Source organism: Triturus cristatus, chromosome 5_1, assembly GCF_964204655.1.
Source record: "Triturus cristatus chromosome 5_1, aTriCri1.1, whole genome shotgun sequence".
In the NCBI taxonomy this organism is placed as follows: domain Eukaryota; kingdom Metazoa; phylum Chordata; class Amphibia; order Caudata; family Salamandridae; genus Triturus; species Triturus cristatus.
In genome coordinates this window covers 727916425-727933785 of record NC_140587.1, presented here as the reverse complement: position 1 = coordinate 727933785, position 17361 = coordinate 727916425, and positions in this window count along the sequence as shown.

Sequence of the window (17361 nt, the reverse complement as noted above, 5' to 3'; positions counted from 1 at the left end):
TTGAATAATGGACTTTATACTTGGCATATTGGTCTGTCTGGATCTTAGAAAAAAAAATGACATAGCTTATGAAAAGACTTGTTCATGGGTGAACAGACGAGAACAGATATTTTTCTAACATTTTTTCAAAGTCAGATCATGTGTAAGGATTTTGCTGTGTCTTAGACTGCGCATCACTGGTTCTCTATCTAGACCTCCGACTGGCCAACACTAAAACCGGACCCTGGCTAATGCACATTCTACAATACACACTGTCAGCAGAAAAAAGGAAACTGCAGGGCCACTTTAAAGAATACTTTGACTTGAATGACCACTTATGAATAACTTTAATGGGCGGGAACGTTTTCACAATCTTGACAAATATTCTGACTGCTTTATTGCAAGTTCCATGGCCTATAATACACTAGCAGAAAATGGATGAGATATTCATCACATTTGTGATGGAGTAACCCATCTGCCGAGCTCTAAATCATGCCCTAAGTCTCCTACTTATTTTCCATGATGGGTTGGTTGAGCCTAGGTCCAAGTTTCACTGGGGTGTCCAAACTGTTATAACAAGACCCAACTGCAATAGTGAACTTTAATGGCTTATTATCCACCAGAATAAATATTGTCAGCTGTACCAGACAAGGCTGAGGCTAAGAGAACCTCAGTTTCCTCTGTGTGAGTAAATACCCTATTGTTGGAAACCTGAATATGCCCTAATGTCATAAACCTGGACCCTGACATCACAAACAATTGTACAGAACGGCCTCACACTGCCATTGCCATAGGTCAAGAAGAAAAGGTACCTTGCAGAACACGCCTGTATTTGAGCAACAGACTCCCTGATTAGGGCATTATATATGCAATTTAGATAAGACACTCTTCTGATCACGATGTTTACTTGATCATGGCACTCTGGAAATAATGCAACTAAATTGTGACCCATGAGGTCTCAGGAGACCGAGAGTGAGAAACATTTATTGTGCTTTTTTAGGACTTACCAGAAACAGTGAGCTCAGGTCTGTTGCGTTTTAGAAATTTGAAATTATGAATCTATCATAAGGATATGTAAAACTGATACAGGTTATTTTGTAGATTTTTTGTAGCAAAATTTCTTCGATCTGTTTCGTACATTAAGGCTACCCCAAGGGGGCAGGCAAATAACAAATCTTAGGTGCTGCTGCCATTTTATATGTGATGTGAAATAGATACTCTACTGTATATTTTATTATAGTATTACGTGAGATAGATTGTAATCACAGTTTTGGATTTTTTTGTTAATTTTTAAGGAATGTATTGTAGATGGTTTATTGTTATATATTGATGATACTCAATCCAATCAAACAAATAAATAAATATAATAGAAATCTTCACATGTTCATACTCTCTGAGGAACAGTCACTGTACAAAATTTTACTAATAAAAACTAGCTGTCAATTACACAAACTTCTGATTGAAGATGACTGCAATTTTCCTTTCCTAGTTTTTGGGAGCCTAAGTATCTCTCCACCTCCTTCTCTCTCTCAGTATGCACTAAAAGAGTAAACTCATTTCTGATACTGAGCATGCATTTTTCTAACCTTGGTGATATGACATACTTGTCACTCCTCATTTGTCCTGGAGAATGTCTCAGAGTTAAATACTCATCTGTGTTATACATCCTTTGTGATCAGCAGATCATGAAATTGGACTTTCGATAGAACGTTGTTGCAAGATGGCTGTATAGTGGTGGGCTTAAATCAGACATTAGGGCTTTATTTCATAACAACACAGGTAGTGCTAGTGGGCAGATGGTGTGGGGAGTCTATAAAGTGTAATTGAAGGGGTGCATATTAAAGACTACTCACATAAAGCACTTAGTAACTAAGAACAGTGTAGCGGACCTGATCACCCAAATTGCCTAGAAAGAAAGAAAAATATAAGCATTTGCGTAGGATATGGCAGGGTGAAATCTAAACTTCAGGGAAGAGCTATAGGGTTTCTAGGGGGAATACAGGGGCGTCTTAGAGCAAAAGATGTGAGATAAGTGGAACACAAGTAAGTTGCAGCACTTTGAATATGGAGAGAAGAGCGAAGCGCTTCTAGTATGGAAGATTCAGATGGAGCTAGCCCCGAATCAAATCAAAGAATTGATGGAAGTGTTGTGGGTATTCTTCTCATGCACAGCACTATGCACAGGAAATCAGAACCTCAGTGAATTGTGGTGTACCAAAAAACTCACCTCAGTACCCAGAACCCCTATCCGACTAGCATCAGTGTCTCATTCGGTCGCCGTATAATTTCGAAGCTACCAATGATTAGACAACCCAGAACAAGCGACTTAGAGTACTCTCATGAATGGTGGGAATCAGAAATACCTTTTCGGTATTATTTTCATATCAGTCCACAACAAGAATAATCAGAGACACGGTAAAGTTTAAAATGTTTATTTTGAACTACGTGCTCTAAGGTGCAGTAATTTGGCTAATATTATCAGGCAAATGATTAAAAACAAAACCATCAGCATTGTTACAATACCATAGAAAATGAAGGGAGAAATCATATTACAACTGGCAGTGGAAAACAAGTCCTATAATACTTTGTGAACCACCTTCCCTCCACTAGTAAACTAGTTTTATAAAACTAATAGAATGTCTCTAGGCTTGAATGGGGAACCCCATACTTCAAAGATGAGCTTAGGTGAATCACATCACAGGATCAGCTCTGCTCTCTGTGTCTGGAAAGGTTTTCTCCAAGTGTCTCAATTATACATGTAAATGCAATATTAAAAGGCACCCGAGTTTCAGATATTTGCAGCTGTGTGCGTGTTATGTCTAGAGCGTGGGCCGATCAACCTGAATTCAACAGCATACATTGTTATTTGACCTTGACGGCTTCTGCACACAGTGTTCAGACTAAGGTCGCGGTGCGCATCTAGGGATGCGAACAACAGACCGTTCTCATGTGAAGAAAAAGCAAGCAAGCAGTTTTACTTGTAATAACAGCTACCTGCAGTGTCGTGTGCAAAAGCAGCAAAGTGGCAAGATGGCATTTTACATCTAAAGCGCTTATCCTAACATAGCAATGTGTCTATATAGAACCCCGTCTCCACTACACCCTCCTTTGATCAGACCACGAACCAAAAGGGGAATCTATGTAGGAACACAGAGTTCAAGTTCGAGTGAGACAGAACCAAGATCATATATTGCCAATCCTTATAATTGGTAGTGAAAGTTCGAAAAATGTGATAGAAAAAGAAAAACTCAATCATTCTCAGGGACGGTATACATCCCAATGTGGAGTAAAAAAACAAAAATTTAAAATCTGGATTTGGACGTGCCAATTCAATCCATCAATGTGTAGGCACAAGAAATTGCAACTGCCTCCAAGAGGAAGTCATTATAATGTTCAGTAAAAAAGTCAGCCATCCAGTCAAGTAAAGTAAATAAACATACATGTTCCTCGATAACTGGAGCCTCTAGAACAATCAGTGGACAACTTGCGTATTCTTCAAGATAACTTCTCACCAAGAAGTCATATGGTGCCGCATGTATCCCAATTCCCTAGGACTCCATGCGCCGCTCCACAGACCATAATCCCGATACCAGAACAGTCTAACTCATGAGCCACTAAGGGACTCATTAGTCGATCATAATCCGGGGCAGGAGACGCCATGTTCGACAGACACATTTCCAGAGCCCATTCGAATGGACAATCTAGGCAATGGAAAACAGGTTGCACGCAAGTAAAGTATGAGGACCGGAAGCATCATCCATAGGCTATGCTTAAAGTGGCCAGTGGTAATGTTCCATAGTAATCAAGCATCCGGTTACGCAGTTAATGCAGCTGGGGTAGGTTGTCTTGTAACACAGATCATGCAGCCATTGCAGAGCAAGCAAACCAACAGGAGCACACCAGCAGTCAGGGCGAAAATCAACAGTAGCCCGCCGAAGACGCTGGAAAAAATAGAATGAAAAAATGCCGGTATCACACCAAATATTGTTTGGAAGGAGGTCACGAGGCCGGAGCCCACAACTTTGAAAAAATGCACCAAGCCAGTTGTTGACGAGGAATTGAATATAGTATGAATCAGAGCACTGAAATGAAGGGGGAGATCAGTATTTAAAAGCGCATGCACCTCGGTGCGGGTGTTTGCTATGTGAAGGACAAATGTTTCACGGGAGGATGTCATGGCGACTTCTTTTTGAGACAATAGAGCCCTTATTCTGCTCATCTTGTTGAACTCTGCTTTCAAGGTTGGTATGGAAGGCCAGATGGATACATCTAGTCTCCCATGCGGAGGTGGGAAGAGGACATTTTTACAGCAGACTAATCGTTGTGAGACAGTTACAATGTACGGAATCCCCACTAGCATCCTGCAGCATGCCTCATTACTTAAAAGCAAATAACTACTGTTAGCCAATAACGTAAAAGTGGGTGTAATTGCTGGCACAGGATTTCCCTTCAGAATGCAAGCTAAGGGTCCGATTCACAGAACTAACTTAAGACAAAATCCTAAACTTACTACCATTTTGGTATTCACAGAAAGCAGTTACTCATTTTGGTATTCACAGAAGGCACTTGCTCATTTTGGTATTCACAGAAGTTAGGAGTCCTAACTGTAGGACTCCTAAATGCCTTCTGTGAATACCGAAAGTCTTAAAGTTAGGATTTTTCTCAGTTTAGGAGTAGGAAAGTTAGGACTCCTAACTTTACTACTCCTAGAAAAATCAGGAATCCCTTCACAGCTTGTCGCAAGAAATCAGTAACAGTCCCAAGATTGTCCTACAGCTTTGCTGAAATGGAATAGGGTTTTGTAAGTAAGCAATACTCAACAAAGACATGCTCCGGGTAAGAGCAACTAAGCTTCATCATTAGAATGGAGTATAATAACTGTCAGTGAAAATACTTCTTTTCATTGTGGTTCTAGAAAGTAATGTCCTGTGAGCTTGAACAGAAAACAGGGATTACATCATTCAGTTCCCTGTCAGTGGATAAATGCAGACCACAAACATTAAAGTAGAAATGACAACAGACCCCGTAGTTCACAAATATGCTGGGACATACCCACTCCATAAGACATGTAACCCCCTTCAGAAAAGATGTCAGCCACAGACACGTATTAATTTGTGGGTCATGGCACTAGAACTAGGGTTTGGCTGTAAAGTTTTGCTTGTGGCTCACTCACCATTCATGCAGAGATGCCCAACAAGACTAAATTGCGAATTATTAGTAGATATGTGTGTGTTTAAGGGCTATTAAATTATATTTGTGTGTGTCAGACTTTGTGTTTATTGGCCATTAAACCATGCTTATTTTCATAATTAATAAATGAACTACATAGAGGCTCTGGGACAAAATTCTTTAGGGTTTTAGATACATTTCTTAGATATATTTGAGAGCCGTATTGACCATAAATCTGCTCAGTGGCCCAAGTACCTTTCAGCATAATCCTTTCATGTGAAACAATAGCAACACATTTATGCTACAAAATAAAGCACATAATCCAAATGTTTACTGTTATAATATGATAACTAGAATTGTTTATCCTATTTCTGCATTCTTAATAATACAAGCATGTGTTACAAACCAGACGCGGTCTTTGACCTAGATGTTTTGTGTGGCTGTTTTACTGCCTTAATTAGCTGCCTGATAATTGGAATCTTCTGCAAAACAGGTTTCTTAAAAAAAGTCTCTTTGTTTTGTACATGGTTTTCTTTTAAGAATGCAGTTATAATGATTTCTCCGATATTAACTCTGCTTAAAGGTCATTATTGCATAATACTACCCAAATAATTTCGGAACCATTTAAATGCATTGTTTATATTGACTATTTCTGCACTTGGGAATATATTATTCATTCCTATTTTCTAGAGTTGACTAGACACTTCTACATTGGCTAATACTGAACAATATGTCAGGCACATGATGCATGACTCAAATGTGTTTTTTACAGAAAACAGTGGGCATTGAACGAAATGCTCGGTATGACTAGCAGGTGAGGAACACATTTTTTAGGACAAAAGTGTATGTTTATTATACCACACTGCCAGCACAAAACACTCCAAAAAGAGTTCTACCTCCAGGATATGGTTAGCTTGTAGAGCTGCATATATAATCTATCTGTAAGTACTGTAGCATTATTATGTATGAATAAACTTTTGTTTGCGTTTTCGTTTTTGCATGCAGTATAAAGAACCAATTCACTGAACAAACATACCAAAATGGCCTTCTGATTTATGAAGACAATTAAATTCGTATTTAGCTTGGAAACCAAGGGAAGGCTTGCACGACAGAATTGACAGGGATCAACTGTGTCAATAGGAACATATCTAAAAATCTCCTTTTGTCACAAATGTTTCATCACTATTGATGTTCCAATACGTTGATTATAAAGTATGCCTGTGGTACCAGAATCCTGTGGCCTATACTTGACCTCACACGAATACTGTATCCTAAATATTGTTTACAAAAATATTTCCCTGTTGGACTTATTATTGGAAAATCTACACCTCATGGACCAGTATCTTTTTAAATGGCATTTAGAGCATATTTGTTATGACAATTGATACGTTTGCTCTAGATATTTTTATCATAGTACAACCAAAAAGTTACTTTTAACATCCATTCAACGATTAAATTCCCATCTATTACACGCCATAATTAGGCTTCATGACAACAACTTTGCTCAGGTTAGGTGTGGGAGAGATGGAGCGCTGTCATCTAGGTTTCCAGTCCTTAGAGGGGTAAGACAGGGTTGCGTTTTGGCGCCAACCCTGTTTTGCCTCTATGTTAACAGTGTCATATCTCATCTTGACAATGTTGGGGACAATGACGCTCCCTTTTTGGCGGGCAGGAGGGTGCCGGCCATCATGTTTGCGGACGATACCCTCCTGCTCTCAAAATCCCCGATGGGGATTCAACGGATTCTAGATGGATTTGGTCTTTTCTGTAGACAATATGGTCTAGAGATCAATACAGAGAAGACCAAGTTCATGATATTTAACCCCTCACCCAAAACCAGACCTAACCCATCACTGAGTTCAGTAAGACTGGAGAGGGTAAAAACTTTCCAGTACTTGGGGGTAACCCTACATGAGAACCTATCTTGGGAACCCCAAATAGCAAGATGTCGGCTTAAGCTGTCCCAATTGTCTGGGGCAATTTTGAAGGTTGTATACACTTCTACTTTTAAACCTATCAGTCCAGCAGTAGAAGTGTACAAAACCCAAGCTAAAGCGGCTGCATCTTATGGTGGTGAGCTATGGGGGTACAAAGCAGGGGCAGAACTTGTCACTATAGAAAACAATTTCCTCAGACGTCTCCTGGCCCTTCCTCGTGGCACACCCCTGTTCCCCTTAAGATTGGATGTGGGTCTTCCCTCCATAGGAGAGGATTTGGAACTAATGCCATTAAGATTTTGGCACAGGCTCTGGTCCACTGGCGAGCTTGTAAACTATAGGCAAGAGCTCATCCATGTAATGAACTTGAAACAGAGTGATAGAATCCCGTGGCTGGCCTTTATAAAGAAAGAACTGTATCGGTTGAGACTCCCTGAGCTATGGGAGTCTCCTGAACAAGGCTGCCAAAGGGTCCCTCGAAAAAGACTTGTGGAGATATACAAGGGGAAAAGTCTAGCTTCTCTGGTCTCTGCATCCAACAATGGTATTTTAACTGATCGATTCCTGGATTCCAAAAACTCCTATCATTTTGAAGGTTTTATGGACATTATTTTCCCCATTTTAGCAAAAAAATTGTTCATTCAATGGAGGTTAGGCACTTTGCCTATTAAAACTTTTACCTGCAAATGGACAAAGAGGGATGATAAAATCTGTCCAGGGTGTAGTAATCATGATGAGGAGGAAATCCATGTACTGTTTTTCTGCCCAGCTTACAACAGACCAAGGAAATATTGGCTAGCGCCACTATGCAGAAACCTGGGTATAAGGAGCCACTTGTACTCGTACAGAATATTGAAAACAAGTACCCTCCCCCATATAGTTTTTGCAGTTGCCAAATTCATAATGGCCATGTGGCAGATAAGGAGAAAATTACTAAAAGACTGAATATTGATGATATGAACTGTAATTCCCTGCCGTGATTAGAACCCCATGCAAATGGATTTTTACGATTTTTATGGAATGGTCTTAATACAAGTGGATGTTTTTATGTTGAATTACATTATTTTATTGTATCTTTTATGGCCTAATAGGCCAAAATAAAGAAATAAAGAAAGAAGAAAAATTAAATTCAAACTCATTCTCAATAACAAAATAAGGACTAGAGTTCATGCTGAAGAATTGTCTTCTTTGATGAAATACAATAAAAATAATAGCAGGATTATTTACGCATTTGAAAAACAACCCAACTAAAATCTACATAAAAGTCTTATGACATTTTATAAATAATCTCTTAATAATGCAGAGGAGCACTGGCTTGGTGAAATAAGGTCAAGACAGTTTTCAAACAAATGTCACAAGCCTAGAACAATGACATACTCTGCCCACATATTATTACCCTGTAGTTATTCCCCACCAGTACTATGTTATTACATATTAAATCCCTCAGAATGGGAAATCACTGTGCAGACAGAATAACTGTGTGGTGGTATTCTGGATGATCTGCCCTATTTTGAGGTTTAACAATCACATTAACTTGCAATGAGCAAGTTTTAAATGGGTGTGGGGGTGTTGGTGAAGGTCCCTAATGAGAGAGGAAAGGAAAGAAGAAGATTAGGTGTGGAAGTGGAAAAATGCATGCTCTACCTTTGGTAGAGAAAAAGGTGGTGTGGTGCGGAGTTCAAGGAATAGATGCTGTTGCAGCATAAGCTTCAAGTAATGTTACAGGCTGAAATTTGTGGCTTTTACAATTGAATCGAGTCTATCCAGACATGGGAAAAAGATCTGTGAGAACAGCAGTCCAGTCTTTATCAGGAGAAGAATAATTATTTTCTTATGTTTTGCAGGGCCACTTGTGCAATGCAAAATGTAAATTGTTGTGTCTAAATTCCACGGGTGCAGCAAAATTGAGACAACACTATAAGCGCTAACATGAACCTTAGTAAATTTACTCCCAAATGCATTAAACGTTATTTACATATGTGCTGGATGTTGAAACTACTGGATTAAAAAAAAAATCTTTTTATTAAACAAAAGAGAGGCAGGAATTACTAAACACAGTTAGAAGGGATAATTGCAAATTTCAATACATGTCCATAGATAATTTTGACACATCGTATAGACAGTAGCTGGTAAATTCTCAATCGTTATGGTGTTGCGGGGTCTTCGAGAGAGTGGGTACATGGTGGGGTACAAATATTGCCACAATAGACATTCCAGTTATTCCATATAGCAGACCATTTTTGGGGGCATCCCTGTGCAATGTATACCGTTTTTAGGTCTCGCTGGCGTTGCAGCGCGAAGCGCTGCCGCCAACGAGACTATTGTTGCCGTGTTTACTCCCAAGGGAGACAGACCTGGGCACGAGCTGATTCTGGTCTGGGCACGAGCCGATTCTGGTCTGTGAACGCGCTTCACAGTGGAACAGCTTGTGCGCGTTAATTCCAGTTGAGTGCTCGTCTCCGGAAGACGTGCTGCGCCGATTCTGGTCTGGGCACGAGCCGATTCTGGTCTGTGAACGCGCTTCACAGTGGAACAGCTTGTGCGCGTTAATTCCAGTTGAGTGCTCGTCTCCGGAAGACGTGCTGCACATAAATTATAGTTGAGTGCTCCAGCAGCCTGGGGCGCCTGTCGACATGCTGTGCTAATGATTACTGTGGGGTCTCATGCTGTGATAATTCTCACTTTCTGTGTTGTGATCGGGAGCAGGCGTATTACTGGCGCCACCGCCACGCCTTCATTAGTCATAAAAGCTGCATGGCAAGCGATAATTAGGGCGGCATGTTTTAGGACATTTTTAGCAATTACTTTGTTTACTTAGTGCTATTAGTGCTATCTTTCGTGCATCCAATGCTCTATTTAAACGTGCAGCACTGAACATTTTCAAAGAAGGCGAATCAGCGACAATCATTGGAGACACGACCTATTTGAAGACGCTTGTTTTAGTGGGGTAAGTTCTGTGAACTGTTTAGTTTGTTTACTTTATTATAGTATAACTGGCAGGGTTGGCTAAATTATGTGAGAAAAGCAAAAATATGCAGGAGATGATGGTATGAGGCAAGTGTGGCAAATGTATAATTATGCGTACACCATATAAAAGCAAGTTGCAAAATGTCCGGTGTTGGGCGGATGGGTTCACTGTGCTGTTGCGTCGCCTGTAGGTGTGGTTATGAGTGCATGTGACTAGCTGGCGACATGTCCTTGTACTGTTACTTGCCTTTGCACTTGTTTTTTTTTGGATATATATATAGCACGAACTCGCCCCTAAGTTTATTGGAGCGCTTTACACGATCACCGTATTTACATTACACATTCAGGCACGGGGAGATTAAGTGATTTGCCCAGAATCACAGGATGTTGATGCGACCTCGGGGCTCAAACTCTGGTTTCCAGCACCAAAGTCGGCAGTTTAGCCGACAGACCACATCCTCGCCCTTGCCCTGCTGATTTTCAGGGATGGCTGCTCTGTCTTCACAAGGGTCGGGCGAACTATGACTCCGCTGCCTGACCTGGAACAGATCTGTTAGGTGTTGGTATTTATTTTTTATTTATTTTTATTTAGCGCAATCTCAATCCGTAGGTATTGGAGCACTTTACATGTATACCACATCCATTATAGAAGGACACATTCATGTTTGGTAGGTACGTGGATATTAAGTTATTCATAACCGGCAGAGCCAAGGCTGGTCTCTCTACCTCTGTGACTCCGGTTGGTTCTCGCGCCTCGTGTATAGCTGGTTTTCCTAGTTATCTGGCGAATACAAAAGCGGGCTTTGCTGTGTTTCTGTTTAAAGGCTACACATAAGGGGCTCAACTGATCGAATTGTAACCAGCTGTCCAACACAATACCGGCAGCAGGGCTCAGTGAGACGTACACTTGTAAGGGGCAGAGGGTACACTCCTGGCAAGTCTGCCTCAGCCTTCATTCTTCCGAGGTGGATCAATTGAATACCATTGATTGGGTAGTAGTTATATCTGTTAACCGAGCGTAGAAATGGAGCAAATTTAATACGGAGGGCTATTTGAAAAGTATAATTTTTTTCCAATGTGCCAGATGAATTTGTCTTCATGTTCTTGGGACTTATAAGAATCTTGTAGTGTGTACATCAGGCGGGTCATGTGTCTTTGGAAAACTAGCACCTTTTTGTGATATTGTAGTTGCATGATAGTTTCACATTATAATAGTGGGGGCTCGGATGTCAAACCTCCTTTCCGGGTGTTGGTCCTTGCCAGCAGTCATCACCTACTGCCAAAGACCTGCTTTTTAAAATGTATATCACCTGCCCACCTCCTTCCCCTTCCGGTACCCCCCTCACTAGTGCCCTCTCTCCCTTTCGTTTTTACCCTTCCAGCCTCTCTTCCCCCGTTCTCTCTCGGTCCGCCATTTCTCTCCATGCCCCCATTTCTCTCTCCCTGTTCCCCATTTTCTCTCTCTCCCTGTACCCCCCTTACTCTCCATCCCATTTTCCCGTGACCCATAGCTTTGGCTGCAGGTGAGTTGGCACAACTCCTGTGAGAGAAATGTCTCTAGATTAGGTGGCACGTGCCCCTGCTGGGACCATGGTCAGGCATTTGTCTGTTACAAAGAAAACCACGTCTCCGTTAAACTGCAGTTTGAGAGTATTTTTGGTTATTGTGTTTATTTACTGTCCCAAATGAATCATGGTGGAACCGGGAATATTATGCCAGAGCATCCCAGGAATCCAAAAAGTAAAACTGAAAAAACACATTTTGGAGAAAAATCATGTGATGTTGCAGAAATCGCTTCATCTCTTAGTGGTGTTTAATGTATGTTCATTTACAAACCCCAGCCATCATATAAGGTCTCTGGAATGCCTTAGACCTGGCAGAGTCTCTTGATGCCCATGAGCAACAGTAAAGAGCATGTTCACCGCTGAATAGAGTGACCATTTCACCATTCATCCCTTTGTGCCTGCAAACAGAGCTGAATACTTCACCAGCTGAACAACATTTGCACAAGCGTCGCTGACACCCCGTACTACCGATTGTTTTATTGCATATGATGCCCCAACATCTTAAAGTACATTTGTTGTGATCGGTAGTCCCTGTCCCCTGCTATACATTCCATCGTAAATCTTTAGATCCTGTTTTTTGTATTTTTATTCATCCATTCACACTCCTTTACATTAAAATAACCATAGCTTTACTGTACCGTTGCTAGAATAGCTTATAATGTGGTATAGTGTGTAATTTGTAAATAATCACTCCACTGCAAACAAAAACATTGATAAAAAACACTGCCATTTACAATGCCAGTAGCTCCAACTGCAACAAATGCGAGACCTATTGCATTGCAAATGCTTGTTTCTCTAGCCATACACCACTCCATGTCGGCTTTCCAGGTCTCCACCCTGGGTGATATCCTGGAACCCCACAGTTGAGCAATATTCCTTTTTGCCACCATCAAACCCAGAGTTACCTATAGTTTTCCTTTACTGGTTAAGTCGGTGGGTTCACAAACATTGAGGAGACACCTTTTGGCTTCAGTAATACTGGAAAATTAACTTAGTGCACATGTGTAGTGATAAATCTGAAGTTTCATTAAACTAGCTAAACAAATGCCTCTATTGCCTCAAAGTCCCAAATGAGTTATCAAGTAACAGAGAACAGAAATTCTACACTAGTTCAAGGCTTCTGAGCAACTTTACAAAGAGGATTGGCACTGGTATTCTTGAATGTCTACCATATAAAAATTCTGAAAAACTCCATCAATTTAGATGCAAAAATATGTCAGCTAATTTGCATCTGTGATTGCAACACAAGAGAAAGTAGACTTATCTTATTTTGTTCTGTTCTATTGATGTCTTCTGTGAAATAGTATCTATATTTTTGCCACTTCAAAAAAGTCTGTGTTCCTGATTCACAAAGGTAGCTAACACTTTTAAATAAGTTTACACTTTTGAGAAAGTTTACAACTTTTCAGTATTCACAAACTTGACTTTTGTAGTAACTTAAACTTTTGTATTAAATACAGCACAACAAATGGCCAACTATTGGTACTGCAACACCCTCCCATTGAAAATAATGGAGGTGAGGAATGACTACAAAAGTGTAGGACATGAATACAGAAAAGTAACAAACTTACCCAAAAGTGTAAGTTACTATAAAAGCGTAGTGAATAGCACTTAGTACGTTTGGTAGCACTACTGTAGTACTACAAAACATACTACAAAGTGCAGTTTGTTAATTGGCTCCCCATATTTTAAAAGCAGTACATGTGGATGCAGGGGCATTTTCAGGCCAGATGTATAATGCCCACCTCCCACATCCACATCACCTGCTAGTGTCAAATTGATCGGGGTCAAACTTATGAAACAATAAAGGATATAATATCACTATTGAAGAAACATAATGTCAGGAATGTAAGCAATGCAGATCAGAGTGTAATAGGGCAGACAGGCAATACTGGGGGATCCGTAACCACTCGCTAAGGGGGAAAACAACTTGTCCCTTATTATAACAAGGGTAGAGGATGTATTAAAATGGGTGGATATGCTTTGTGAAAAAGGAATAGGTTATTCCTAAACATGCAACATAGCAGTGATGATGAATAGAGGTTCTCAATTTTTATAGATTTGCTATATTTCATGTTGCCTGAGAGCATATGTTTTTAATCATTATAACACATTGCTTAAAGGTCCTGAGGAATCCGTTTGACTTGAATTTTCTTAAATACGTGCTGAATCTAGATGGCTATATATGTATGGGTGTCACAAAATGACAGATAAAGTCTGCAAGGTGTCAACTTAAATTTTATACATGCCATCATAAACAGATACAATTAAACTGGGTAATGTCCTGTAGTGCTTTGACATTTATCTGATTTATTCTTTTCACAGGTCTATTTTATATTTGTTAATACATTGTAATTGGTTTGGACAGATAGGATGCCCCCAGATCACTGGTATAACTTACAGCAATATGACCAACGTGCACAGTTGTCCCAATAAGGTTGGAGGGGCTGTATCAAATTTGATTATGCGTCACTTGGGAAATAACTTCAGAGACTCTGAAGTAGGAAAGAAACAATCATGGCATATTGGCCCTGGGAGAAGATCTCTGGGGTAAGTGATTTGCATTTCTAAAATAATCCTGAAAAAGGGGATTTTAGGGGCTTTTTTTCAAGTTGTGTTTTTTTTATTTGTTCCTGATGAAAATGTTTAAGGCTAAGTTGTACTCAGAAGCAATAACTGTTTAACATTTTTGGTTGAAAGAATTTCTTGGGGATATTGACTTTAGTATTATCCGTATCTGATACCAGGAGTGAGATTTCCTCACATGTGAAATTCTTCCTTCTCTTTGTGTGGTTTAGAGGGCGACTAGGACCCAACTGAAACAGGTGAGGCTTTTGCCAAGTTTGTCCAAGGGTCACCGTACTGTGAAGCACTGAACTGGGAACTATGAATCCTTTTTTGCACTTCACTCTCAGTGTAGCAAGACAGAGCAATCAAAGGCTTACTTAAGGGTGTTGCTGTGGGCTAGAGACTTAGCACTCAGCAACTCAACAATCGACAGTTAATGCATGACTGTAATCAGTTTTTTTTTGTGTAAAAAGAAAAATTACTTTATTACACACTGCTAAGCTCTACACACACTATTACACATGGAAACTGAATGGCAGGAGGCAATGTCTATGTTGATGTTTGGGTCCCTAGACCAACAGGGATCACACTCTAAAGAAAGGGCCTGCAAATCGGGTAACCTTTAAATATACATTGTATCAGGCAAAGGGGTGCCCTAGGCTCATGAAATCAGACAAACAAAATAAAACCCTTTCCCCAGCACCCCTTGTCATACATGAAACCCCTGCCTCTATTAGTGCAAGTAGTTTCATTTTAGTTTATTCGATCAATATATAATCATAAAACACAATTCAACGAAAACAAGAATAAATACAGTACATAAAAATACATCATCAGAAAATAAATAATACAATATCAATTAAAAATATAATGGTAACTATTCCCCCTAGCAAAACAGAAATGGTAGCACCTGTCTAGATTCTAATCTATATTAACCATCTGTGACCATAGTCTTTAAAACATGAATTTAAACATCTGGATAATTTATAATGGATTTTAAAAACTAATCCGTCAAGAAAGTGCAAAAGCCTTTAACAAAAATCTAACTTTAGTTGTGATAAACTGGCATAGAAAGTGCATGTGCATGAAATCGATCTATTTCATAGAAATGTTAAGTTGCAGCCAATATTTTACATTTGATGCACAATGCATACAAGAGATACCTTGACACATAGAATACAACCCACTTAGTATTGTAAGAATTTAAAATACATATGGCATCTCTGAGTTGCGTAATGGAAAGTAACAATTAAATTGATATTATCAATCTTATCCTGGTTTTCACATAGGCAGGACAGAAGAGGATTCAGTGCTAGATATACACACCGGGCATAATGGTGAAGTAAAGCACATCTTCCACGTACTTCTATCTGACTTCACTGGTAACATTCCATATTCAAATTTTAAATACACTGATTTTGCTAACAGGGGTTCTATTCAAACAAATACATTATTCGAAAGTCAAGGTACATTTGATAGTGATAAAACAACCAGTTTGAGTGCCAATATCTAGGTTTTAATTTGGCTACCATTCCTTTAGTCAAGTACTCAGAATAGTCTCAGACTTAAGCCAATCCTAGTTCATACAGCAACATCTTGACATTCTTAAACCAGAAAATGTATCCCACTCTTTGACCTCAGACACAGCCAGTTTAATGGAAATCTGGGATATACCCTTCCAAAGCTTGGCCCAATAAAGTGAGTATTTGAGTGCTGCTAGATGTATTATATTACTCATTCCGAGATCTAAGAGCATCAGCGCAAGTTAGGCACTCTGTGCCCTAATCAATATTGATCTAATAAACTTATTCTCCATTTCTTCCAGTCCATTTGTCTGATCAAAATCCCACAATTCTGCTCCACAACGGTCTGCACCAAGGTCCCTAGCATGCTATAGGGCATAATTGCAATGTACCTGCAGCACTTTTACACCGCCTGAGTGTAATTTTTGTGACACTTCAGAGGTGAAGTGTGCCGGCCAATATTTGCAGGGCCTTGCAAGGCCTCTCTGCATGGCTTTTCATGGCCTTCTAAATATGGAGTAAGGCACTGCCTTACTCTGCGTGGAAGGGGCATTCCATGGATGTTGCTGTAGGTTTTCCCACGCAACACCCTTGGTTTCTTGCACTGCTCCAGATTTACAACATAGCGTAAATTTGGGGCAGTGCCAAAACTAACACCTTCCCAAAGCAAGCGTAATGAAGAGAAATATTTACATTTTTGCTTGTTTTCCTTTTTTCCACGTGTGCTGCATTCTACATACATAGAAGGATGAAAGTGCCTCCTTTGATTGTTTTTGTGCAGGAAGGTGCACCTTCATGCACAAAACCAATAATACCAACAGCACAGACACCCTTGCACAATGGTGCAAGGGTGACTGGGTTGACACTTGGCTGCAGTTTGTTTGACTGTCACTGGCAGAAAGGACAGGAATGCAAAGTATCTTGTAGATAGTACCTTCCTGCCCTTTTCTTTGCTGGGTATGGTAGGAGGGAGATGGGTTAGTAGTTGGAAAGTGTGGCTGGGTCAGCATATAATGTCATGAATTGGGGTATGGTAATGGCATGTTTCCAGGTTTCTAGAAAATTGGCTGGGTTACCAGAGGCATTGAGGATGGCTGTTAGTCCTTCATTGATTTGTAGGACTCCTTTGGTGAAGGCGTGGTGGGGGCAAGGGTCAGGTGGAGCCCCAGAGTAGATGATCTTCATGATAGCAGTGATTTTGGCCATGGTGATGGCAGGCCACACGCTCAAGGCTCGTAATCGGCTGTGATGAGAAGTTGAGTTGCAATGGAAATGGGCCAGGTTGGAGGTCAAAGTTGCTGTATATGGATTTTGTTACAGAAGAATTCCATAACAACTTTATTTCTAAGGCGTCTGGGCACATGGTAAAAAAGTGATACATGCTATGATTGGTGGTCTGTGACTGACCAACATATGTCATTGCTGTGTATCTTTGTGGCAAATTCATCCCAGAGGTACACAATATCATCCATAGTGCACCTCAAACCCTCTGTCCCCAGGGTGGGAGCCTACCAGTGAATTATTATTATTATTATTATTAGGAGCTTATAAAGCGTACTTATACCCAAGGGCGTCCTGACGCTACATACTGACTCCCAAGAGAACATACGCGGATCTAATCCCTGAATAAAAAGGTCTTAAGACCCTTTCTGA